General features: G+C 50.5%; 1 protein-coding gene across 1 annotated transcript in view; it reads left to right on the forward strand.

The window, feature by feature from the left end:
* Positions 1 to 21228, forward strand: part of LOC135536833 (histone-lysine N-methyltransferase KMT5B-B-like) — a 41067-nt gene continuing 19839 nt past the window's right edge. The window contains 1 exon segment of the mRNA XM_064963081.1: positions 1 to 921. The gene's annotated coding sequence lies outside the window, so the exon portion shown is untranslated.

Consider the following 21228-nt stretch of genomic DNA (forward strand, 5'->3'; position numbering starts at 1 on the left):
CCCATTGGAGCCAAATCGGCCCAGCTGTGTGTGAGAGAAAGTCTTGCAGGTGGCAGCGTTAGCTTCTTTATTTTTTGTATGATTAAGAATATTATGCTTTGAACATGACATCAACAGAGGTGTCTTTACAGCTGAGATTAGACAAATAATGTTGTTTATATTTCAGATTTTTGTATTACCCCTCTGTGCCCAGATTTATAGATATATCGTTTGCTGTCATATGGATTTAACTACAACTACCTTAGAACCATAGCTACCGCACATCAACGTGTGCCATAGATGGGTCGACCGGGAAACCGGTTTCTGAACAACTGGTTAAATTGTACTTGGGGGACAAAAAAGAGTAGTGGTGAGAGTCAATGTAGTATTGCCGTATAGAATAGTCCTTTGTGCTCACATGCCATCTTTATGCAGATAGACTTATTGCACGATATTTGCTGCTCTTCACTTGCTTTCTATCGGAGTGTGACTGCAGAAGAGCGTAGATCCTATCAGCTGTCGTTGGATTCTTAGGAAGCGCTTTAGAGGTTGTTTATGCAGCACTACTTTTGTGTACATCCGATTTTTTTTTTTTAACAAAGTCAGGAATTAATAGTGTTTTATTTTTCGAAATCATCAGTTAACTTAATTTAATTGTCAAAACGACTTTAATATATGTTTAATCTTAAACTATTGGACATGATTGATGCCGAATGGCTGGAGTATTCCTCGGGTCTATTTCTTCTGGATGGCAGTGCTTCGCCTTTCTCCTCGCTCCCTGTGCTATAGCCGCCATCTTGAATTTTAATCTTAATTTCTGAAATGTTTTGTTTCCGACGATATTTTTTCCCCGATTACAGTGTTTTACCTATCCTGGATTATTTTTTTTGTTGTTGTTGAAGGATTATCTAATGTTCCTGCTCATCTTGGAATAAATATTGAGTGAGTATTTTTACGTTATTTGTTCAATCGGTGAATGGTCGTTGCAAGACGTCCCTGACACTTTTCTATGGGTGGAAAAATGTTTTCAGAACGTAAGTTACCTCGCTAACAACTGTGCCGTTTTGTAGCCAGCTAGTTACGGTAACATTTGTCAGGTAATGTAGATAACTAGAGGGCTATTAAACATCCAAACTCAGCCATGATAGTAAGTTACCTAGTAAAAAAAGAAAACAAACGAGATATGGACAAGCAAGTCAGTTTTCCTGAACTAGCGATGCTAGCTAACCTCGGTTATTGGGCCTGGGCGAGTATTTTGTCTATCTTGCTTTTCAAAAACAGTTAACGTTTAGCTACGTGTTGTTTATCGTACAGTGTTTGTATATTAGAGGTGTATTTACGATCGACTTCTGTGTTGAAAATCACTAGCTAGATTGTTTCGGTATCTATCTGGTAATTAATTAGCTAGCTATACAGATGATTTGCTTTAGCTAGTTAACACGGGTGTTTTACTCTACTGTTATTGATTGTTAGCTAACTAACATTACTAAACCCTGTTAACACCAAGGCATTGAAACGAATATCAGTGCCGGTGAGTGAGATGTGTATGTCAACTTTCTGTAAATGGTCAGTCGCTTTCAAGTTTTCAAGACATCCATAATTTGTTAAGCTAATGCCGGGCCAACCTACATAGCTATGTAACATCGCTAAATATTGTGTAATGTCCACCCTCTGACATGCAAATAGACTACATTAACGACGAGTTGGCTATCATCAGGCCTCTGTTTGAAATGGAAAGTTGGCAAACATGTATCAGTGGTGTCCTTCCGGGTCCTCGTTGAACACTTTTCTCAAAACAGTCAACTAACTAGCGAACGTTAACTCGCACATGATATGGTAACGTTTCTGACATTGATATACCCCTCAGAATGAGGTGTTGCACTAATTTGCCAGCTGGTTTTTGACAAGAGGCCCTGTCAGTACAACCTCTTGTGTTGTTGTTAGCTTGTACTGACGTTACGCCGGGGCGTATTTCAATTGCTAGTGTTCAAGGCTGTAGCTAGCTAAAGAAGTGTTACCAAATCCATTGTTCCATAAAATAAATGCATGGCTTCTATTGCCCTTTAGTTTAACTTCCGATCAATATTTTATTGTTATGTGTGTATCTGGCTGGCAAATAAGACATCATCACGCACGTCTCAAACGTACCAAATTTGAGTCGGCCAAAGCGGCTTCCCTCATTCGACCACTAAGTGGCGCTGCAGATATAATCTAAATCAGAATCTGAAGATTCTACACCATTTATATTTTAGATTATTATATAGATTTTTTGGGGGGGAGGGGGACTCAGTCTGGGTCTCAATTTACTGTTGAGAGATAAACTATAAATAACTTTTTTATTTATCACATGCTTTGTCAATTCAACAGGTGTAGACTAACAGTGGAATGCTTACTTACAGACCTTCCCAACAATGCAGAGAGAGAAATAGAAGAATTATAGAAAGATATAACGTTTTTAGCCAGTAGGAAATATGATTTTTTTTTATTTTTATTTTTTAACTTGTCCGAAAGCTTAAGCCCCCCCCCACACACACACACATAAAAAAGGTCTAACACAAATCAAATGCATTACTATCTATCTTCCCATAGAGCATCAGACAATGTAGGCCTGTCTCAAAATACAACACGGCCCCTTTAAGGCTTGCCTGGAGGTTGGTGCACCACCCTCGGTAGCCTGTGAAATATTGCAACGTTACAATTACACCTAAATATTTTTGGTCTTTTTCTAAAATAATACCCTCCAGGGCTTGAAATTGAGGCCATCCTGTCTTCCCTGGGACAATAAAGATATACAGTACCAGTCAAAAGTTTGGACACCTACTCATTCAAGGTTTTTTTTTTTTTTTTACTATTTTCTACATTGTAGAATAATAGTGAAGACATCAACTATGAAATAACAAATTGAATAATGTAGTTACCAAAAAAGTGTTGAACGAATCAAGATATATTTTCGATTCTTCAAAGTAGCCAACCTTTGCCTTGATGACAACTTTGCACGTTCTTGGAATTGTGCCAACCAGCTTAACCTGGAATGCTTTTCCAACAGTCTTGAAGGAGTTCCCACATATACTGAGCACTTGTTGGCTGCTTTTCCTTCACTCTGTGGTCCATCTCATCCCAAACCATCTCAATTCGGTTGAGGTCGGGTGATTGTGGAGGCCAGGTCATCTGATGCAGCACACCATCACTCTCCTTCTTGGTAAAATAGCCCTTGCACAGCCTGGAGGTGTGTTGGGTCATTGTCCTGTTGAAAAACAAATGATAGTCCCACTAAGCGCAAACCAGATGGGATGGCATGTTTCTTCAGAATGCGGTGGTAGCCATGCTGAAGTGTACCTTGAATTCTAAATAAATCACCAATAGTGTCACAGCAAAGCACCCCCATACCATCACACCACCACCTCCACACTTCAGTGGGAACCACACACACGCAGAGATCATGCATTCACCTACTTAGCTTGTTGATGTGGACACCAAGGAACTTGAAGCTCTCAACCTGCTCCACTGACCATGCGGTCAGGTCTCTGACCTCCTCACTATAGGGTGTCTCGTTGTTGTTGGTGATCAGGCCTACCACTGTTGTGTCATCGGCAAACTTGATGATGGTGTTGGAGTCGTGCCTGGCTGTGCAATCATGACTGAACAGGGAGTACATGAGGGGCCTGAGCATGCACCCCTGAGGGGTCCCCATGTTGAGGATCAGCGTGGCGGATGTGTTGTTACCTACCCTTACCACCTGGGGGCGGTCCATCAGGAAGTCCAGGATCCAGTTGCAGAGGGAGGTGTTTAGTCCCAGGGTCCTTAGCTTATTGATGAGCATTGAGGGCACTATAGTGTTGAACACCGAGCTGTAGTCAATGAATAGCATTCTCGTACAGGTATTCCTTTTGTCCAGGTGGGAAAGGGCAGTGTGGAGTGCAATAGAGATTATATCATCTGTAGATCTGTTAGGGCGGTATGCAAATTGGAGTGGGTCTAGGGTTTCTGTGATAATGGTCATGAAGTGAGTTATGACCAGCCTTTCAAAGCACTCCATGGCTACAGATTTAGACAGGTTACTTGAGTGTTCTTGGGCACAGGGACTATGGTGGTCTGCTTAAAACATGTTGGTATTACAGACTCTGACAGGGAGAGGTTGAAAAGGTCAGTGAAGACACTTGCCAGTTGGTCAGCGCATGTTTGCCGTACACGTCCTGGTAATTCGTCTGGCCTTGCGAATGTTGACCTGTTTTAAAGTTCTTACTCGCATCGACTGAGGAGAGCAAGATCACAGTCTTCCGGAACAGCTGGTGCTCTCATGAATGTTTCAGTGTTATTTGCCTCCAAGTGAGCATAGAAGTAGTTTAGCTCGTCTGGTAAGCTCGTTTCACTGGGTAGCTCTCGGATGTGCTTCCCTTTGTAGTCTGTAATGGTATACAAGCCCTGCCACATTTGACGAGTATCAGAGCCGTTGTAGTACGATTTGATCTTAGTCCTGTATTGAGGCTTTGCCTGTTTGATGGTTCATCGGTGGGCATGTACTGGGCCGTACCCACTACCCCCTGTAGCACCTTGTGGTCGACACCATGGATGTACTGGGCTGTACCCACTACCCCCTGTAGCACCTTGTGGTCAACACTAGTGATGTACTGGGCCTTACCCACTACCCCCTGTAGCACCTTGTGGTCGACACCATGGATGTACTGGGCTGTACCCACTACCCCCTGAAGCACCTTGTGGTCAACACTAGTGATGTACTGGGCCGTACACACTACCCCCTGTAGCACCTTGTGGTCGACACCATGGATGTACTGGGCTGTACCCACTACCCCCTGAAGCACCTTGTGGTCAACACTAGTGATGTACTGGGCCTTACCCACTACCCCCTGTAGCACCTTGTGGTCAACACTAGTGATGTACTGGGCTGTACCCACTACCCCCTGTAGCACCTTGTGGTCAACACTAGTGATGTACTGGGCTGTACCCACTACCCCCTGTAGCACCTTGTGGTCAACACTAGTGATGTACTGGGCTGTACCCACTACCCCCTGTAGCACCTTGTGGTCGACACCATGGATGTTCTGGGCTGTACCCACTACCCCCTGTAGCACCTTGTGGTCAACACTCGTGATGTGCTGGGCCGTACCCACTACCCCCTGTAGCACCTTGTGGTCAACACCATGGATGTACTGGGCTAGTGATGTACCCACTACCCCCTGAAGCACCTTGTGGTCAACACTAGTGATGTACTGGGCCTTACCCACTACCCCCTGTAGCACCATGTGGTCGACACCATGGATGTACTGGGCTGTACCCACTACCCCCTGAAGCACCTTGTGGTCAACACTAGTGATGTACTGGGCTGTACCCACTACCCCCTGTAGCACCTTGTGGTCAACACTAGTGATGTACTGGGCTGTACCCACTACCCCCTGTAGCACCTTGTGGTCAACACTAGTGATGTACTGGGCTGTACCCACTACCCCCCCCTGTAGCACCTTGTGGTCAACATTAGTGATGTACTGGGCTGTACCCACTACCCCCTGTAGCACCTTGTGGTCAACACTAGTGATGTACTGGGCTGTACCCACTACCCCCTGTAGCACCTTGTGGTCAACACTAGTGATGTACTGGGCCGTACCCACTACCCCCTGTAGCACCTTGTGGTCAACACCATGGATGTACTGGGCTGTACCCACTACCCCCTGTAGCACCTTGTGGTCAACACTGGTGATGTGCTGGGCCTTGTGGTACCCACTACCCCCTGTAGCACCTTGTGGTCAACACCATGGATGTACTGGGCCGTACCCACTACCCCCTGTAGCACCTTGTGGTCAACACTAGTGATGTACTGGGCTGTACCCACTACCTTGTGGTCCCCTGTAGCATCTTGTGGTCAACACTAGTGATGTACTGGGCCGTACCCACTACCCTCTGTAGCACCTTGTGGTCAACACTAGTGATGTACTGGGCTGTACCCACTACCCCCTGTAGCACCTTGTGGTCAACACTAGTGATGTACTACCCACTACCCCCCTGGCCGTACCCACACTACCCCCTGTAGCACCTTGTGGTCAACACTAGTGATATGCTGGGCCGTACCCACTACCCCTGTAGCACCTTGTGGTCAACACTAGTGATGTACTGGGCTGTACCCCACTAGCACCCCCTGTAGCACCTTGTGGTCAACACTGGTGATGTGCTGGGCTGTACCCACTACCCCCTGTAGCACCTTGTGGTCAACACCATGGATGTACTGGGCTGTACCCACTACCCCCTGTAGCACCTTGTGGTCAACACTAGTGATGTACTGGGCTGTACCCACTACCCCCTGTAGCATCTTGTGGTCAACACTAGTGATGTACTGGGCCGTACCCACTACCCCCTGTAGCACCTTGTGGTCAACACTAGTGATGTACTGGGCGTACCCACTACCCTCTGTAGCACCTTGTGGTCAACACTAGTGATGTACTGGGGCCACTACCCCCTGTAGCACTACCCCCCTGTAGCACCTTGTGGTCAACACTAGTGATGTACTGGGCCGTACCCACTACCCCCTGTAGCACCTTGTGGTCAACACTAGTGATGTACTGGGCTGTACCCACTACCCCCTGTAGCACCTTGTGGTCAACACTAGTGATGTACTGGGCTGTACCCACTACCCCCTGTAGCACCTTGTGGTCGACACCATGGATGTACTGGGCCGTACCCACTACCCTCTGTAGCATCTTGTGGTCAACACTGGTGATGTACTGGGCTGTACCCACTACCCCCTGTAGCACCTTGTGGTCAACACTAGTGATGTACTGGGCTGTACCCACTACCCCCTGTAGCACCTTGTGGTCAACACTAGTGATGTACTGGGCCGTACCCACTACCCCCTGTAGCACCTTGTGGTCAACACTAGTGATGTACTGGGCTGTACCCACTAGCACCCCCTAGTGATGTACTGTAGCACCTTGTGGTCGACACCATGGATGTACTGGGCTGTACCCACTACCCCTGTAGCACCTTGTGGTCGACACCATGGATGTACTGGGCCGTACCCAATACCCCCTGTAGCACCTTGTGGTCAACACCGTGGTTTGCTGGGCCGTACCCACTACCCCCTTTAGCACCTTGTGGTCAACACTAGTGATGTACTGGGCTGTACCCACTACCCCCTGTAGCATCACCTAGTGTGGTCACCCACTACCCCTGTGATGTAGTGATGTACTGGGCCGTACCCACTACCCTCTGTAGCACCTTGTGGTCAACACTAGTGATGTTCTGGGCTGTACACACTACCCCCTGTAGCACCTTGTGGTCAACACTAGTGATGTACTGGTACTGGGCTGCTGGCACCGTACCCACTACCCCTCTGTAGCACCTTGTGGTCAACACTAGTGATGTACTGGGCTGTACCCACTACCCCCTTTAGCACCTTGTGGTCAACACTAGTGATGTACTGGGCTGTACCCACTACCCCCTGTAGCACCTTGTGGTCAACACCATGGATGTACTGGGCTGTACCCACTACCCCCTGTAGCACCTTGTGGTCAACACCATGGATGTACTGGGCCGTAGCACCTTGTGGTCCCACTACCCCCTGTAGCACCTTGTGGTCAACACTAGTGATGGATGTAGCACTGTGGTCAACACTAGTGATGTATCCACTACCCCCTGTAGCACCTTGTGGTCAACACCATGGATGTACTGGGCGTACCCACTACCCCTGTAGCACCTTGTGGTCAACACTAGTGATGTACTGGGCTGTACCCACTACCCCCTGTAGCACCTTGTAGTCAACACCATGGATGTACTGGGCTGTACCACCTACCCTCTGTAGCACCTTGTGGTCAACACTAGTGATGTACTGGGCCGTACCCACTACCCCCTGTAGCACCTAGTGATGTACTGCTGCTGTACCCAAGTGGTCACTAGTTGTGGTCAACACTAGTGATGTACTGGGCCGTACGCACTACCCCCTGTAGCATCTTGTGGTCAACACTAGTGATGTACTGGGCTGTACCCACTACCCCCTGTAGCACCTTGTGGTCAACACTAGTGATGTACTGGGCCGTACCCACTACCCCCTGTAGCACCTTGTGGTCGACACTAGTGATGTACTGGGCCGTCAACACCCACTACCCCCTGTAGCACCTAGTGGTCAACACTAGTGATGTACTGGGCCGTACCCACTACCCCCTGTAGCACCTTGTGGTCAACACTAGTGATGTACTGGGCTGTACCCACTACCCCCTTTAGCACCTTGTGGTCAACACTAGTGATGTACTGTGCTGTACCCACTACCCCCTGTAGCACCTTGTGGTCAACACCATGGATGTACTGGGCTGTACCCACTACCCCCTGTAGCACCTTGTGGTCGACACCATGGATGTTCTGGGCTGTACCCACTACCCCCTGTAGCACCTTGTGGTCAACACCATGGATGTACTGGGCCGTACCCACTACCCCCTGTAGCACCTTGTGGTCAACACTAGTGATGTACTGGGCCGTACCCACTACCCCTGTAGCACCTTGTGGTCAACACTAGTGATGTACTGGGCCGTACCCACTACCCCATGTAGCACCTAGTGGTCAACACTAGCACCTATATACTGGGCCGTACCCACTACCCCCTGTAGCATCTTGTGGTCAACACTAGTGATGTACTGGATGTACTGTACCCACTACCCCTGTAGCACCTTGTGGTCAACACTAGTGATGTACTGGGCCTGTACCCACCCCCTAGCACCCCCCTGTAGCACCTTGTGGTCAACACTAGTGATGTACTGGGCTGTACCCACTATCCTCTGTAGCACCTTGTGGTCAACACTAGTGATGTACTGGGCCGTACGCACTACCCCCTGTAGCACCTTGTGGTCAACACTAGTGATGTACTGGGCCGTACGCACTACCCCCTGTAGCATCTTGTGGTCAACACTAGTGATGTACTGGGCTGTACCCACTACCCCCTGTAGCACCTTGTGGTCAACACTAGTGATGTACTGGGCCGTAGCACCTTGTGGTCAACACCACTACCCCCTCTGTAGCATCTTGTGGTCAACACTAGTGATGTACTGGGCTGTACCCACTACCCCCTGTAGCACCTTGTGGTCAACACTAGTGATGTACTGGGCCGTACCCACTACCCCCTGTAGCACCTTGTGGTCAACACTAGTGATGTACTGGGCTGTACCCACTACCCTCTGTAGCACCTTGTGGTCAACACTAGTGATGTACTGGGCTGTACCCACTACCCCCTGTAGCATCTTGTGGTCAACACTAGTGATGTACTGGGCTGTACCCACTACCCCCTGTAGCACCTTGTGGTCAACACTAGTGATGTACTGGGCCAGTGATGTACCCACTACCCTCTGTAGCACCTTGCACCTAGTTGTGGTCAACACCTTGTGGTCAACACCATGGATGTACTGGGCCGTACCCAATACCCCCTGTAGCACCTTGTGGTCAACACCGTGGTTTGCTGGGCCGTACCCACTACCCCCTTTAGCACCTTGTGGTCAACACTAGTGATGTACTGGGCTGTACCCACTACCCCCTGTAGCACCTTGTGGTCAACACTAGTGATGTACTGGGCTGTACCCACTACCCCCTGTAGCACCTTGTGGTCAACACCATGGATGTACTGGGCCGTACCCACTACCCCCTGTAGCATCTTGTGGTCAACACTAGTGATGTACTGGGCTGTACCCACTACCCCCTGTAGCACCTTGTGGTCAACACTAGTGATGTACTGGGCTGTACCCACTACCCCCTGTAGCACCTTGTGGTCAACACTAGTGATGTACTGGGCCGTACCCACTACCCCCTGTAGCACCTTGTGGTCAACACTGGTGATGTACTGGGCCGTACCCACTACCCACTGTAGCACCTTGTGGTCGACACCATGGATGTACTGGGCCGTACCCACTACCCCCTGTAGCATCTTGTGGTCAACACCATGGATGTACTGGGCCGTACCCACTACCCCCTGTAGCACCTTGTGGTCAACACCATGGATGTACTGGGCCGTACCCACTACCCCCTGTAGCACCTTGTGGTCAACACTAGTGATGTACTGGGCTGTACCCACTACCCCCTGTAGCACCTTGTGGTCAACACTAGTGATGTACTGGGCCGTACCCACTACCCCCTGTAGCACCTTGTGGTCAACACTAGTGATGTACTGGGCTGTACCCACTACCCCCTGTAGCACCTTGTGGTCAACACTAGTGATGTACTGGGCCGTACCCACTACCCTCTGTATCACCTTGTGGTCAACACTAGTGATGTACTGGGCTGTACCCACTACCCTCTGTAGCACCTTGTGGTCAACACTAGTGATGTACTGGGCTGTACCCACTACCCCCTGTAGCACCTTGTGGTCAACACCATGGATGTACTGGGCCGTACCCAATACCCCCTGTAGCACCTTGTGGTCAACACCGTGGTTTGCTGGGCCGTACCCACTACCCCCTTTAGCACCTTGTGGTCAATACCATGGATCTACTGGGCCGTATCCACTACCCCCTTGTGGTAGCACCTTGTACTGGTCAACACCATGGTCAACACTAGTGTTGTACTGGGCTGTACCCACTACCCCCTGTAGCACCTAGTGGTCAACACTAGTGATGTACTGGGCTGTACCCACTACCCCCTGTAGCACCTTGTGGTCAACACCATGGATGTACTGGGCTGTACCACCTACCCTCTGTAGCACCTTGTGGTCAACACTAGTGATGTACTGGGCCGACCCACCCACTACCCCCTGTAGCACCTTGTGGTCAACACTAGTGATGTACTGGGCTGTACCCACTACCCCCTGTAGCACCTTGTGGTCAACACTAGTGATGTACTGGGCTGTACCCACTACCCCCTGTAGCACCTTGTGGTCAACACCATGGATGTACTGGGCTGTACCACCTACCCTCTGTAGCACCTTGTGGTCAACACTAGTGATGTACTGGGCCGTACCCACTACCCCCTGTAGCACCTAGTGGTCAACACTAGTGATGTACTGGGCTGTACCCACTACCCTCTGTAGCACCTTGTGGTCAACACTAGTGATGTACTGGGCTGTACCCACTACCCCCTGTAGCACCTTGTGGTCAACACTAGTGATGTACTGGGCCGTACCCACTACCCACTGTAGCACCTTGTGGTCGACACCATGGATGTACTGGGCTGTACCCACTACCCCCTGTAGCACCTTGTGGTCGACACCATGGATGTTCTGGGCTGTACCCACTACCCCCTGTAGCACCTTGTGGTCAACACCATGGATGTACTGGGCCGTACCCACTACCCCCTGTAGCACCTTGTGGTCAACACTAGTGATGTACTGGGCTGTACCCACTACCCCCTGTAGCACCTTGTGGTCAACACTAGTGACTACCCACTACCCCCTGTAGCACCTTGTGGTCAACACTAGTGATGTACTGGGCTGTACCCACTACCCCCTGTAGCACCTAGTGGTCAACACTAGTGATGTACTGGGCCGTACCCACTACCCCCTGTAGCATCTTGTGGTCAACACTAGTGATGTACTGGGTACCCACTACCCCTGTAGCACCCACTACCCCCTGTAGCACCTTGTGGTCAACACTAGTGATGTACTGGGCTGTACCCACTACCCTCTGTAGCACCTTGTGGTCAACACTAGTGATGTACTGGGCACCTTGTGGTCAACACCCACTACCCCCTGTAGCACCTTGTGGTCAACACTAGTGATGTACTGGGCTGTACCCACTACCCCCTGTAGCATCTTGTGGTCAACACTAGTGATGTACTGGGCTGTACCCACTACCCCCTGTAGCACCTTGTGGTCAACACTAGTGATGTACTGGGCTGTACCCACTACCCCCTGTAGCATCTTGTGGTCAACACTAGTGATGTACTGGGCTGTACCCACTACCCCCTGTAGCACCTTGTGGTCAACACTAGTGATGTACTGGGCCGTACCCACTACCCCCTGTAGCACCTTGTGGTCAACACTAGTGATGTACTGGGCTGTACCCACTACCCCCTGTAGCACCTTGTGGTCAACACTAGTGATGTACTGGGCCGTACCCACTACCCCCTGTAGCACCTTGTGGTCAACACTAGTGATGTACTGGGCTGTACCCACTACCCCCTGTAGCATCTTGTGGTCAACACTAGTGATGTACTGGGCTGTACCCACTACCCCCTGTAGCACCTTGTGGTCAACACTAGTGATGTACTGGGCTGTACCCACTACCCCCTGTAGCACCTTGTGGTCAACACTGTGATGATGTACTGGGCTGTACCCACTACCCCCTGTAGCACCTTGTGGTCAACACTAGTGATGTACTGGGCCGTACCCACTACTCCCTGTAGCACCTTGTGGTCAACACTAGTGATGTACTGGGCCGTACCCACTACCCCCTGTAGCACCTTGTGGTCAACACTAGTGATGTACTGGGCTGTACCCACTACCCCCTGTAGCACCTTGTGGTCAACACTAGTGATGTACTGGGCTGTACCCACTACCCCCTTTAGCACCTTGTGGTCAACACTAGTGATGTACTGGGCCGTACCCACTACCCCCTGTAGCATCTTGTGGTCAACACTAGTGATGTACTGGGCTGTACCCACTGGGCTGTACACCACTACCCCCTGTAGCACCTTGTGGTCAACACTAGTGATGTACTGGGCTGTACCCACTACCCCCTGTAGCACCTTGTGGTCAACACTAGTGATGTACTGGGCCGTACCCCACTACCCCTGTAGCACCTTGTGGTCAACACCAGTGATGTACTGGGCTGTACCCACTACCCCCTGTAGCACCTTGTGGTCAACACCATGTGATGTACTGGGCTGTACCCACTACCCCCTGTAGCACCTTGTGGTCAACACTATGTGATGTACTGGGCTGTACCCACTACCCCCTGTAGCACCTTGTGGTCAACACTAGTGATGTGCTGGACTGTACCCACTACCCTCTGTAGCACCTTGTGGTCAACACTAGTGATGTACTGGGCCGTATCCACTACCCCTTTAGCACCTTGTGGTCAACACTAGTGATGTACTGGGCTGTACCCACTACCCCCTGTAGCACCTTGTGGTCAACACCATGGATGTACTGGGCTGTACCCACTACCCCCTGTAGCACCTTGTGGTCAACACTAGTGATGTGCTGGGCCGTACCCACTACCCCTGTAGCACCTTGTGGTCAACACTAGTGATGTACTGGGCTGTACCCACTACTACCCCCTGTAGCACCTTGTGGTCAACACTAGTGATGTACTGTGCTGTACCCACTACCCCTTGTAGCACCTTGTGGTCAACACCATGGATGTACTGGGCTGTACACACTACCCCCTGTAGCACCTTGTGGTCAACACTAGTGATGTACTGGGCTGTACCCACTACCCCCTGTAGCACCTTGTGGTCAACACTAGTGATGTACTGGGCTGTACCCACTACCCCCTGTAGCACCCTGTGGTCAACACTAGTGATGTACTGGGCTGTACCCACTACCCCCTGTAGCATCTTGCGGTCGGATGCCAAGCAGTTGCCATATCAAGCGGTGACGCAGTCAGTCAAGATGCTCTCAATGGTGCAGCTGTAGAACTTTCTGAGGATCTGATGACCCATGACACATCTTTTTGCAGCCTCCTGAGAGGGAAGAGGTGTTGTCGTGCCTTCTTAACGACCGTGTTGGTGTGTGTGGACCATGATGCTTAGTGACGTGGACACGGAGCTTTCAACCCGCTCCACCACAGCCCCGTCGATGTAGATTGGGGGCGTGGCTCCGGTCCTCCGTTTCCTGTCGTCCACCATCAGCTCCTTTTTGTCTTGCTGACATGTTGAAGGGAAGGTTGTTGTCCTGGCAACACACTGCTAGGTCACTGACCACCTGCCCTACAGGCGGTCTTATTGTCGTTGGTGGTCAGGCCGAACACCGTCGTGTCGTCAGAGAACTTGATGCTGGTGTTTTTGGAGTCGTGCCTGGCGACGCAGTCCTGGGTGAACAGGAAATACAGGAGGGGACTAACGCATCAATGCTGCGTAATTCTGCAGTCCATCTTTTCATTATGTAATCCCAAAATGTTTACTGCGTATGTGTGCAATAAAAGTTCAACATTTCACCTTTTTTGCTACTATTTCTGTCAAGTCTACGTGTACAATTTGATGCATACGTTGGATATATCCAACTGCTGATGCAGTTTGGAGTGCAATAGAGATTGGATCATCTGTTGGGTTTGTCCAGGGTGTCTGGGATGATGATGTTGTGAGCCATGACCAGCCTTTTTCAAAGCATTTCATGGCTACAGATGTGAGTGTTGCTGCAGGGTTTCTGTAAATGTTACGGGTCCCATATGCACTGGGTGTGTAACCTGATTCGGGCATCCACCCACCGTGCTCAGAATGACACGAAATCCCATTTTTAAATGATGCTATTTAATTTTAACAGAACATGCAAGTTGAGGATGCAGTGACGTGTCCTTATCGCGCACTTTGCAGCCAAGTAACGAACAGAAAAATCATTAACCTGTGCGTGTCTTTCAAGTTTGGGGAAGGAAACTTTCACCTATTTGAACAAATGCACCTTTTTACAATGACGCATTCCATGCGTTTGCAGACCTATGTAATTATAGCCTACTAATCCTGATGTGATGAGTACATTGGCGGTAAAGGGTAGCCTAGTGGTTAGAGTGTTGGACTAGTAACCGGAAGGTTGCAAGTTCAAACCCCCGAGCTGACAAGGTACAAATCTGTCGTTCTGCCCCTGAACAGGCAGTTAACCCACTGTTCCCAGGCCGTCATTGAAAATAAGAATTTGTTCTTAACTGACTTGCCTGGTTAAATAAAGGTAAAATAAATTGGATAGTTGTAATTTGGACTAATAATATAACTCCATCACTGTTCACAATGCGTGGCTGAGCAGTATAGTGTAGAGGCCTGAGCTATAGGCTATATCATGTTCTTTAGACGGTGGGGGGGGGATACATTTCATGCAATTCTACTACACTTTAATGACTGGATATATTTGCAGAATTATTATTATTATTATTTTCAATACGCCAAATGACAGGGTAGCCTACATCACAGACACTGACAAACGGATCAATTAACATGACGTTGTCCATATAATGGCCCTATGAGGAAGGGGAGACACGAGTAGAATACGACGTCTAAACTGGAGGAGGGAATGAATGTATATCTAATGAAACAGCGTTTTTAAACGGCACCGACCCAACAGTGATGAGTAGTGAATAATGCTCGGTGAGCACTCACCCGGGGATGTGGTCGATGCTCACCACTGGTGCTTATTTTATTTTAACTAGGCAAGTCAGTTAAGAACAAATTCTTATTTTCAATGACGGCCTTGGAACAGTGGGTTAACTGCCTGTTCAGGGGCAGAACGACAGATTTGTACCTTGTCAGCTCGGGGGTTTGAACTTGCAACCTTCCAGTTACTAGTCCAACGATCTAACCGCTAGGCTACACTGCCGCTTAGGAGATGGGCTGTGGGCCTACTGTTGTTCCCATCTATAAAGTTTAGAACTAAACGATAGGTTCGTCTTTTCATTTTCTTCTCTTTTAAAAACAGTAGCCATTTTGCTTTCCAAACTATGTTTTCCCACCATTGTATTGATAAATGTTGCGATATGCCTGGCTGGGCCGTCTTTTACTTTACACTGTCACAACTCAATCATCTATTAGGGTATTTACCAAGCGGGCTGCCTTTCCTTCCAACTGTAGGCAATGTGATTTAAAAAAAATATATTAATTACGGTTAGGGGAAGCTAATGACCCTCTGTGGCCAAATCATGCTTTAGTAGCTTATATAAATGATTTGATTTAGTTCTGTACAGACAGGAGTAGGCTAATTAGGCTATGTAATTTTGGCAATTTAATTCAATTTACTTAGGCAGTGTGTCTATAAGAAAGACTCAGGGAAAGCTATGTCAATCTACCATCCCCCCATTGTAGAAAAGTTGCTCTATTCTATTGGTCAGCTTGTCCAGAAAGAAATGGCCCCAACCAGACTCCGGGATGATAGATCACAAATTCATACAACCAGTAGGCCTAGGCTACGTAAAAATAAAACGATCAGAACGTTTTAGCTTCAAATGTTGATCAACTATTATTTGTTAACATTATTAGTGCAGTAGGGTATGGGTGAATGGGCATCTGGCTACCAGACAATGAGAGAATGTTGAAAACCAACAGAATATGAGAGAAAGAGTCTACTGGTTTCAATGATATGTCTTAATAAAACAATAGACTGCTGGTTTCAATGGTAGATGTCTTTATAAAACAATAGACTACTGGTTTCAATGATATGTCTTAATAAAACAATAGTCTACTGGTTTCAATTTAGTCTTTATTAAACAATAGTCTACTGGTTTCAATGGTAGATGGAAGTCTCTTTTAAACAATAGACTACTGGTTTCAATGGTATGTCTTTATAAAACAATAGTCTACCGGTTTCAATGGTAGATGTCTTTATAAAACAATAGTCTACTGGTTTCAATGGCATATGGAAGTCCTTATATAACAATAGACTACTGGTTTCAATGGTATATGTCTTTATATAACAATAGTCTACTGGTTTCAATGGTAGATGTCTTTATATAACAATAGTCTACTGGTTTCAATGGCATATGGAAGTCTTTCTAAAAAATAATTGCCTCCTTTGATATGGTGGGATTTTGCCAAGGCTACTTTGTGGCATGGTAAAACATGTTAAACGTCCAGTCCCTGAGTCCCGTCCAGGACAGCCCTCACCCCTTGGTTCTTCTCGGGGGCTCCTCCATCTGGCTTCTCCGTATACACTTACAAGCTGGTCCGGTGTCTCGGTTATCGAAACGGATCATTCTGGAAAAATCAGGAAGTTTTCCAGAGACATTGTTGCACGGAAAAGTTCTCTGTCAGTTTCTGCATCCCACAGGGATTCTGTGGATTCTCCATTTGGATCTGAAAACACCAACAAGGAGAAGAACCCCAGAGTCCATCTCCTTCCATCTCGCTCCAAAAACACACCTTCCCTCCCAAATTAGTGCAGTCCTGAATGATTTTCTGTATGGTGTCTGGGATAAACAGTTGAAGAGAAGACTTTATGTCCTACTCTACTTGTATGAAATGAGTAACCGTCATCCGCGTCGTCCCTGGTTGCCTCCTCCCCGTTAGCAGTCGTGGGGGGGGGGGGCTCATTCCTTGGGCAAGAACACCGTTCAATTTCACCATTTTTTTTAACGTCCATATTTCTCCTCCTGCAGGCTGATGAGCTAGTTGCTGACGGGCTGGTCCTGACCCTGGGGCTGGTCCTGACCCTTGGGCTGGTCCTGAGCCTGGGGCTGGTCCTGAGCCTGGGGCTGGTCCTGAGCCTGGGGCTGGTCCTGACCCTGGGGCCGGTCCTGAGCCTGGGGCTGGGACTGACCCTGGGGCTGGTCCTGGGGCTGGTCCTGAGCCTGGGGCTGGTCCTGACCCTGGGGCCGGTCCTGAGCCTGGGGCTGGGACTGACCCTGGGGCTGGTCCTGAGCCTGGGGCTGGTCCTGACCCTGGGGCCGGTCCTGAGCCTGGGGCTGGGACTGACCCTGGGGCTGGTCCTGGGACTGACCCTGGGGCTGGTCCTGGGGCTGGTCCTGGGACTGACCCTGGGACTGGGGCCGGTCCTGACCCTGGGGCCGGTCCTGGGACTGGGGCCGGTCCTGGGACTGACCCTGGGGCTGGTCCTGGGACTGACCCTGGGGCTGGTCCTGGGACTGACCCTGGGGCTGGTCCTGGGACTGACCCTGGGGCTGGTCCTGGGACTGACCCTGGGGCTGGTCCTGGGACTGACCCTGGGGCTGGTCCTGGGACTGACCCTGGGGCTGGTCCTGGGACTGACCCTGGGGCTGGTCCTGGGACTGACCCTGGGGCTGGTCCTGGGACTGACCCTGACCCTGGGGCGGTCCTGGGACTGACCCTGGGGCTGGTCCTGGGACTGACCCTGGGGCCGGCCCTGACCCTGGGGCTGGTCCTGGGACTGACCCTGGGGCTGGTCCTGGGACTGACCCTGGGGCTGGTCCTGGGACTGACCCTGGGACTGACCCTGGGGCTGGTCCTGGGACTGACCCTGGGGCCGGCCCTGACCCTGGGGCCGGTCCTGACCCTGGGGCCGGTCCTGGGACTGACCCTGGGGCCGGTCCTGGGACTGACCCTGGGGCTGGTCCTGGGACTGACCCTGGGGCTGGTCCTGGGACTGGCCCTGGGGCCGGTCCTGGGACTGGCCCTGGGGCTGGTCCTGGGACTGGCCCTGGGGCTGGCTGAGGGTCAATCTCATCCTCTTCTTACAACTCACTGTTAGATTCTGAATTGACAGAGACATGATCCTCATTCCAAAGTGGAAGATGCTCCTCTCTCTGCGAAAATTGTTTCTAAGGACCTCTGAGCAGAGATTATTTTTGCCATACTGATTGATTGTGGTAAGGAGTCACACATGCAAAGCTATTTATTTGTTGTGTCCCTCCCCCAATTTGCACCTGGCTGGGGTAAAGTGCGGGGAAATACAAAATTTTTTACAATCGAAATAATGTACTGTAATAACATTTGTGCAGGTTCCTGCAAGACATTGTGTAGTTTCACACACTACAAAGGGTAAAGAGTGTGAGAAAAGCTGGAGACAGACAGGTTCTGTGTGAAAACAGCAGGCCCAGGGAGGAGGAAGCCAGACGGGCAGGGAGACAGGTTCTTGGTGCTGTGTGTAAAAAGCAGGCCCAGGGAGGAGGAAGCCAGATGGGCAGGAAGACAGGTTCTTGGTGCTGTGTGTAAACAGCAGGCCCAGGGAGGAGGAAGACAGGTTCTTAGTGCTGTGTGTAAACAGCAGGCCCAGGGAGGAGGAAGACAGGTTCTTAGTGCTGTGTGTAAACAGCAGGCCCAGGGAGGAGGAAGACAGGTTCTTGGTGCTGTGTGTAAACAGCAGGCCCAGAGAGGAGGAAGACAGGTTCTTGGTGCTGTGTGTAAACAGCAGGCCCAGGGAGGAGGGAGACAGGTTCTTGGTGCTGTGTGTAAACAGCAGGCCCAGGGAGGAGGAAGACAGGTTCTTGGTGCTGTGTGTAAACAGCAGGCCCAGAGAGGAGGAAGACAGGTTCTTGGTGCTGTGTGTAAACAGCAGGCCCAGGGAGGAGGAAGACAGGTTCTTGGTGCTGTGTGTAAACAGCAGGCCCAGAGAGGAGGAAGACAGGTTCTTGGTGCTGTGTGTAAACAGCAGGCCCAGGGAGGAGGAAGACAGGTTCTTGGTGCTGTGTGTAAACAGCAGGCCCAGAGAGGAGGAAGACAGGTTCTTGGTGCTGTGTGTAAACAGCAGGCCCAGAGAGGAGGAAGACAGGTTCTTGGTGCTGTGTGTAAACAGCAGGCCCAGGGAGGAGGAAGACAGACGGGCAGGGAGACAGGTTCTTGGTGCTGTGTGTAAACAGCAGGCCCAGGGAGGAGGAAGACAGGTTCTTAGTGCTGTGTGTAAACAGCAGGCCCAGGGAGCAGGAAGACAGGTTCTTGGTGCTGTGTGTAAACAGCAGGCCCAGGGAGGAGGGAGACAGGTTCTTGGTGCTGTGTGTAAACAGCAGGCCCAGGGAGGCAGAAGCCAGACGGGCAGGGAGACAAGTTCTTGGTGCTGTGTGTAAACAGCAGGCCCAGGGAGGAGGAAGACAGACAGGCAGGGAGACAGGTTCTTGGTGCTGTGTGTAAACAGCAGGCCCAGGGAGGAGGGAGACAGGTTCTTGGTGCTGTGTGTAAACAGCAGGCCCAGGGAGGAGGGAGACAGGTTCTTGGTGCTGTGTGTAAACAGCAGGCCCAGGGAGGAGGAAGACAGACAGGCAGGGAGACAGGTTCTTGGTGCTGTGTGTAAACAGCAGGCCCAGGGAGGAGGGAGACAGGTTCTTGGTGCTGTGTGTAAACAGCAGGCCCAGGGAGGAGGAAGACAGGTTCTTGGTGCTGTGTGTAAACAGCAGGCCCAGGGAGGAGGAAGACAGACGGGCAAGGAGACAGGTTCTTGGTGCTGTGTGTAAACAGCAGGCCCAGGGAGGAGGAAGACAGGTTCTTGGTGCTGTGTGTAAACAGCAGGCCCAGGGAGGAGGAAGACAGACGGGCAAGGAGACAGGTTCTTGGTGCTGTGTGTAAACAGCAGGCCCAGGGAGGAGGAAGACAGGTTCTTGGTGCTGTGTGTAAACAGCAGGCCCAGGGAGGAGGAAGACAGGTTCTTGGTGCTGTGTGTAAACAGCAGGCCCAGGGAGGAGGAAGACAGACGGGCAAGGAGACAGGTTCTTGGTGCTGTGTGTAAACAGCAGGCCCAGGGAGGAGGAAGACAGGTTCTTGGTGCTGTGTGTAAACAGCAGGCCCAGAGAGGAGGAAGACAGGTTCTTGGTGCTGTGTGTAAACAGCAGGCCCAGGGAGGAGGAAGACAGGTTCTTGGTGCTGTGTGTAAACAGCAGGCCCAGGGAGGAGGAAGACAGGTTCTTGGTGCTGTGTGTAAACAGCAGGCCCAGGGAGGAGGAAGACAGGTTCTTGGTGCTGTGTGTAAACAGCAGGCCCAGGGAGGAGGAAGACAGGTTCTTGGTGCTGTGTGTAAACAGCAGGCCCAGAGAGGAGGAAGACAGGTTCTTGGTGCTGTGTGTAAACAGCAGGCCCAGGGAGGAGGAAGACAGGTTCTTGGTGCTGTGTGTAAACAGCAGGCCCAGGGAGGAGGAAGACAGGTTCTTGGTGCTGTGTGTAAACAGCAGGCCCAGGGAGGAGGGAGACAGGTTCTTGGTGCTGTGTGTAAACAGCAGGCCCAGGGAGGAGGAAGACAGGTTCTTGGTGCTGTGTGTAAACAGCAGGCCCAGGGAGGAGGAAGACAGGTTCTTGGTGCTGTGTGTAAACAGCAGGCCCAGAGAGGAGGAAGACAGGTTCTTGGTGCTGTGTGTAAACAGCAGGCCCAGGGAGGAGGAAGACAGGTTCTTGGTGCTGTGTGTAAACAGCAGGCCCAGGAGGAGGAAGACAGGTTCTTGGTGCTGTGTGTAAACAGCAGGCCCAGGGAGGAGGAAGACAGGTTCTTGGTGCTGTGTGTAAACAGCAGGCCCAGGGAGGAGGGAGACAGGTTCTTGGTGCTGTGTGTAAACAGCAGGCCCAGGGAGGAAGGAGACAGGTTCTTGGTGCTGTGTGTAAACAGCAGGCCCAGGGAGGAGGAAGACAGGTTCTTGGTGCTGTGTGTAAACAGCAGGCCCAGAGAGGAGGAAGACAGGTTCTTGGTGCTGTGTGTAAACAGCAGGCCCAGGGAGGAGGAAGACAGGTTCTTGGTGC

The sequence above is a fragment of the Oncorhynchus masou genome, unplaced genomic scaffold (genome assembly GCF_036934945.1).
Source record: "Oncorhynchus masou masou isolate Uvic2021 unplaced genomic scaffold, UVic_Omas_1.1 unplaced_scaffold_670, whole genome shotgun sequence".
NCBI lineage: Eukaryota > Metazoa > Chordata > Actinopteri > Salmoniformes > Salmonidae > Oncorhynchus > Oncorhynchus masou.